Raw genomic sequence first — 6,964 nt, 5'->3', positions numbered from 1 at the left:
ATCCACTTGTGAAAAGTCCAATAACAGAGAAAACTAACCTGTATTTAGTGTTTCTCAGTGATGGCAGGGGTGATGAGATGAGATTTACCAGGAGAGCACGTGAGACAACTATCTAAAGTGATGGAAATATTCTGCGCTGTCCAACTTGGTAACCACAAGCCTCATACGGCTATTCAAATCTTACTGTAGATCAATTAAAAATTTAAATTCAGTTCTGCAGCCACACTGGCAACATTGTAGGTACTCGGTAGCCACAGATGGCTAGTGGCCACCAAATTGGCTCACACAATTACAGACCATTTCTGTTGCAAAACTTCTACTGGAGAGTGCCGTTCCAGATTTTGTTTTAGGTGCTATTTATATGTGTGGTTGCCATTGTCAAAATTGTATACAGTAACACTGCATATGCATTATATGTTGATAATAGCTGCCCCCAAGCCCCAGACATCACCATTAGACCTATTTATTACCGTATCACCTACCCATTTGAACCCACCTTTGACATTTCACTCAACACGGCAGAGAAAACGAGAAGTAATAGTAAAATTATCCTTGGCAAATTTTCAAAAATGTGTTCAACGTGACCATACGGTAGACAATGTTGATTTGCCGCTCAAAGAAATGAGTTCTGCCACATTACAATCCTGAAAGCATCTAGAAGCCAAAGGAATTGCTTTTGAGGGCGTAAGTGAATGAATGCTAGATGAATAAAGAGATTTTTTTTTTCCTGTTTCCCTACTGGGATGGAAATGTCCTAAACATGTTGAATGTCATATAATCTTATTCTGAGGTAACGTTGGGAGTATTTGAGAGATATGCTGATTCTATGACCAGATTGAGGAAGCCATGTAAATTCTTTAAGTAACAGTTAAGACTCAATGCTTTTAGAGGTGGAAGAAAAGGTTCATAAATCAAGGACTGAATGATCCCAATTCTAAGCTTCTATTTTTTGTGCATTTTCATGACACACTAGGTGAATCAGTTTACTAAAAATATACGATCTTGTAATACTTTGTGAATTTAGGAAAAATTTTGGTGGAGTAAATACTTAACTATAAATAAAGTTAATAGGTATTTCCACCAGCATTTCTTAACTTTATGAACCGCTGGCATATTTTTACAAGATAATGAACGTGAACTGTATTGGAGATTATTCTTGTAACTTAATGAGCAACTAATATCAATAATGCATGCTGGAAAGTATTCTATTTTTACTCAATTATTATCAAAAGTTCTTTATAAAGAATGTGATTTGATTTAATCCAGTCTTTAGCTGGGAAAGAAATGCTTTTTAAGTTGGTTCTGTTTCTCCCTTTATTTTTTCCCCCCTTTAATGTACTGTACAGTCTGGAAAAAAACATCTCCCAAGTTCCTGTAGGGCCATTATTCCTATTTTAAGTATACTAAAAGTATCTTCCCACTGGAACACGTCAAATATCTCACCTTCCCCCAACCGACATCACAATACATTATAAAGCCTACATTTAAATAGTTTTTTAAATACTTATGTCAACAGTTAAAGCATATGACTGAATTTTTTTCACCCTTTTAAATATTTTTTTACCAACTTAACTCAGCCACTACTAAAGAAAAAATAAATCACAGATTCAAATTACATGAATTTGTCTCTCAGTGATGTTTTGTTTTGAAAAAGAGAATTTATGTGCATGGAATGTTTTTCCAAAAAAAAAATTTTTTTTTTTGCTCATAAACATTTTTTTAAGTTTATGTATTTATTTTAAGAGAGAGAGCACGAACAGGGGAGGAGCAGACAGAGAGAGATAGAGAGAATCTGAGCAGGCTCCACACCGTCAGCACAGAGCCCAATACAGGACTCAAAATCACAAACTGTGAGATCATGACCTGAGCTGAAATCAAGGGTCTGGACTCAACCAACTGAGCCAGCCAGGTGCCCCTGCTAACAAACATTTTTATTTTGAGGGACAGGAAACACAAAAATATACATTGTACAGTGGAATGTTTAAAACACTTCTCTCCAAGCACTATTTGAAATGTCATCTAGAATTTTCTTCCATGAAAGAGATTAAAGGTGGGGCGCCTGGGTGGCTCAGTGGGTTGGGCATCGGACTTTGGCTCAGGTCATGATCTCACAGTTCATGGGTTCAAGCCCCTCATCGGGCTCTGTGCTGACAGCTCAGAGCCTGGAGCCCACTTTGCATTCTGTGTCTCCCTCTCTCTCTCTGGCTCTCCCCAGCTTGCTCTCTGTCCCTCAAAAATAAATAAACGTTTAAAAAAATGTTTTTTAAGAGATTAAAGTCATTTTTAAGATTCATAGATCTGGCTTAATGTGTGAAAGTACTTATTAAAATGTGGTTTTGCAGACCTCCAGTCACATCATATCAAACATATTAAAATGCACTCATATATCACATAAAGTATAGATAACTAAGAATTGGGTTACAAATGACACATGGTAAGTTTGTAGACATCTAATTATTTGTTCATCCTGATGTGCAGCTTTCTTTTCATATTTCGAAGTCAACTTTTTTTTTTAGGATCACCAACATTTTCAGAGAAGCTTGAAAAATGTGTAAGTCCTGAACATAGTGCTTGATGAATAAAATGGCCCTGAAATATATAGCAGGAAAACTAAATTTAAAACAGTTTGCCTCTTAATTTGTTTTTTGTTCTTCCTATGGGGAGGGTGGTGGTGGAGGGAGTGCTAATTAACCAAAAAATACGGAAATCCAATGAGATAACAAAATGTCAGTGAACTTTGAATACTAGTTTCATAAAGGTGAGAAAAAACTAATATACTCAAGAAATAGATTGTTTTCTAAGATGACTTAAGTGCATTTGAACTCAGTACCCTAATTTGACACAACAATCTTTACTTCATTATCAAATTACACAACTGGATTTACATTACCAGGACACCCTATTTGTAGCTTCTAATGTGTGACACCATAATTATAGACTTCTTGTTAAATGTGATATCATGCTTCACCTAGAAGAAGTAACCCTTAAAGAAAGAACACTAATTTGGTTGAAGATTGATGAAAGAGAAGAAACATGAATGTGAATAATTTAAAGTGATATATAAAAAGTCTGACAAGGGGTTTTTCATAGGATTACATATGCCTATTTTTGAAAGTGAATAATTTTTTTTAAGATTAAATTCTTCCTGAAATCAAATCAAAAAGATAAAAAAGTAAAATCGCATAAAATAACCATGTCATTTCCTTTCAAGTCAGTGCTGATTCAGTGACCCAACAATGTAACACAAAGCACTGTGTTTCTGGAAGCACCAGAAAATACATCGGCTTCTAAGGAACCAGCTACAGAGATAGGAGAACTGAATGACACGTAAATAAGAAGGTCTAAAATGGAGTTTTATCTGAGTAGGCATTCTTACTTCCTTGGTAAACTAGGGAAGTGTCCAATATAAATAAGAGTGATTCTTAGAAGAATGTTGTTAACTTTGTTGTATAATCATAACATTACAACTTGTTAGCACTTCTTGGAAAGAAAGAAAGGAAAGAGAAAGAAAGAAAGAAAGAAAGAAAGAAAGAGAAAGAAAGAAAAAAAGAAAGAAAGGAAAGAAAGAAAAGAATGAAAAAGAAAAAGTGCTACATTTGGCAATCATCTTTGAGAAAGAAATATCCCACAAGTTTATCATAGACTTCAAAAGATATAATGCCTACCTGTCAGAAACAGGTAAGGTAGTCTGGGGGTTATAACATGTTTGGAAAAGAAGTTGACACAAACTTGAATATCTGCAAACATCCTTAATCTGATGCCAACAATAATGAAGCAATACAAAGGTAAGAGAAGGAAAAAAATGTAACCAGAAAATATCGTCAACTGAGATGGTTAGTATGGTCTTTTTTTTTTTTTTTTTCAAGTACTGTGGCTTGTGGGTTGACTTGCTCTGCTTTTTTGTTTTTTTGTTTGTTGTTGTTGTTTTCATTTGTGGAGAATGAACCAACAAGAAACTATGAACCAACAAGAAACTTAACTACAGTTAAGACTTGGATTAGCACTCTAGCACGAGTGAGAGACACATTCTGAAAACCAGTAGAAAGGAAATACTGACAATATGCGAAAGTTACTGAGCATGAATGACACTCAGTGCCCAGATATTTATTGAGGACATCCTACATATGCCATAGGAGTTATTGAGGGGAGGGGAAAGAGAGCAGGTAGGGAGCAAGAAGAAAGTAAGATACAAAAGAACTTAAAGGTGGAAGTTCCTCCCTGTACCAGCTATCTTTTATTTGTTCCTCCAGATTCACTATTCTCCACCTTCCTTTCTAGAAGGCTGACCGTCATGGGCCACCCTGTTGGAGTCCCATGCTTTCTGGTTTCCATCAGTGGGTAACACTGGCAGATTGCAGTTAGGGAGGAGGGTGAGATCTGGGTTTCCCCCTTACCACGTTGATTCAAAATAGCTGTATCCCTTGACTAAAGATTCTGATAAAGCCTCCTTCCCCATGTGCCTTTGGGTTTAGGGGCGGTTACAGTAACAGGCCCACTGCTCCCTAGGTCGATGCCCCATCCTGTCTGGCTCCCTTACACCCACCAGCTCCTCTGTCCTTTAAGTCTCCTCAAATTGTCCTCTTTCTCATGTGTGCTCTGTTTCTTTCTCTCTCTTTTTACGACTATTTATTTATTTAGAGAGGACAGAGAGAGCATGTCCAAGTGGGAAAGAAGGAGAGACAGAATCCCAAGCAGGCCCTGCACTGTCAGTCCAGAGCCCAACGCGGGGCTCGAACTCACGAACCATGAGATCATGACCTGGGCCAAAGTCGGACACTTAACCGACTGAGCCATCCAGGCATCCCTGTCTAATCCTGTCTTTATAAGGACACCAGTCATACTAGATCAGGGCTCACCCTAATCAACTCATTTTCACTACAGACCCTATCCCCAAATACAGTTGCATTCTGAGGTAGTGGGAGTCGGGGCTTCACTATATGAATTGTGGGGTGGGGGTAGACAATTCAGCACATAAAAGACTAGCTGAAAGAGAAAGGCATGGAATAAATTAGAAAATAATCTGAAGGTTAGGAGGACAATATAAATATAAGACAAGGGAAGTATTACACTTTGAGCAGAACATTAGAAAGGGGGAAAGAGGAGGGGGATGAGCACAGTTTTACGAATAAATGCTAATTTCGGTGGCACAGTAGAGTGAAGACACCCCTACAGAAACCACAGGAGCTACGAAGAACCGTCCCTCTGGAGACTGAGCTGGGAGCCGTCTAGGTACCAAAGTGACAACAATAGCTAACATCTGTGAAGCACTCTGACGGATTGCTAGTTATTTTTCCCCCTCCTCTATCATCACAGAATTACCCCCTGGCTTTCCCGGAACTTTTCCACAAAGCAACCTTTCAGACTTGCTTTTCCGGTCGCCCCTAACACTAGATGAGGAACTGTAGCTACCTTCCCATCAGTCGCATGTATTCAGAAACACTGATGGGGCCCCTTCTAAGAAATCTCCACTTTGCTTGCTTTGCCCTTTTCTCCTTGATCCCCTTCTCCATCCTGCTGCTTAGAACAAGGATACCACAAACTTGGACCAAGCCGAGCACGTGGGGCGACAGAATAGAAGACTAAGTCCCCACAGATTGTGAGACCACTATACTGCCCTGTCTCATCTGTGTTTACTGGAGAAAAAAACACTGACAGGCATCTTGTCATCTAGCTGAAATGAATCCTCATTAACACAAGCATTTTCTACGTGCTAGATACTGTTCTCCGTTGGTTTACATGTATTATTGCAATTAATCCGGTTAACAGTTCTTTCTGTAGGTGCTATTAAGATCCTCCATAAGGAAACAGAGATTAAACTTCCCGAAACAACACATCTGTGGAGGTTAGGATTTCAACCAGACTAAGAATCAGGTCACTATGTTGAGCCGCCTTCCCCTAGGCTGATCTTACACCCAACAGTCCCCCTTATGGGGAATACGGTTACTTTTGAAAGTTACAGCCTAAAGGAGAGATTCGTAGTTGATTTTGCAACAGCGCTACACCGTCTACCCAAGGAGGGAAAGCAAAGGAAATGAAAAACTTTGGCGAAGCCTTCTGCACATCCATCCTCTCATTCTGCTGCTTCTTTTAGCCTCAAATGGGCACGGTTTTGTTTACCCACAGTGTGTCTCTTTCTAAACGTAATTTCTGAGACCTTTACTTTGGAGCCCCTTGTGAAGCTCTAAAAAATGTAAGATGCATCTTCTCTGTACTTCTCCGCCTCTGATCAGCCCCAGAGGGCAAGAAGGTGTTTTAGATCTGAGCCACAAAGGAGCCTCCCTTGGCCGTATTCTGCCAGAACCCTTCTCAGAAACCCAGCTGGGATAATCTTTGGTGCGATCCAGGGGCAACTTCTGCACTCAATTGTCAGATTTCTCTTGAGAAAGACTCAGCTCTCAGTCAGGAGTCCATCCTTATGGTGACAGTCCCTGTTGTACTCCGTTTAGCAGCAGGACACCCTTTAAGAGTGTTACTGGGCTTTGTTAACCCCTCTCTTAGAGAAACTGGAGAAAAAAGGATTTTAAGGGCATCTTGATTTTTTTTTTTTTTTAATGTTTGGAAAGAGGGAAAAAACTGGACCAGTGGAGATTGTTCCAGTCCCTTCCCATCTGGCCACATAAAAGGCTTCAGAAAGGCCACTGGATCTACTCGGAGGATATTAAGTCGCTATAATTCCATAAAGAAATAATGCAATAAATAAGGGACCCATTTACCCACTTGCCGTAAGAAGTTCTGAAGGGAGAACACAGAAGGCAAAGGACTTGTGATGTCTCTCACACAATTTGCTCTCAGGCTACAGATAGCACAGATCCTTACAAATGGCTTTATTAAGATGGGATTGTGAAATGAATGTATCCCTGAACCGACTGCGGTTTTTAATTTCTCCTCTTTCCAACCAATTTTTCCAGCTAACAGAGGCATTTGTAAAGTACATTCACACTCAGCATTATGCTGGGGTATAAAT

Source organism: Prionailurus bengalensis, chromosome D4, assembly GCF_016509475.1.
Source record: "Prionailurus bengalensis isolate Pbe53 chromosome D4, Fcat_Pben_1.1_paternal_pri, whole genome shotgun sequence".
NCBI lineage: Eukaryota > Metazoa > Chordata > Mammalia > Carnivora > Felidae > Prionailurus > Prionailurus bengalensis.
The sequence above is the reverse complement of the archived record's forward strand: the minus strand, read 5'-3'. Positions refer to the sequence as shown.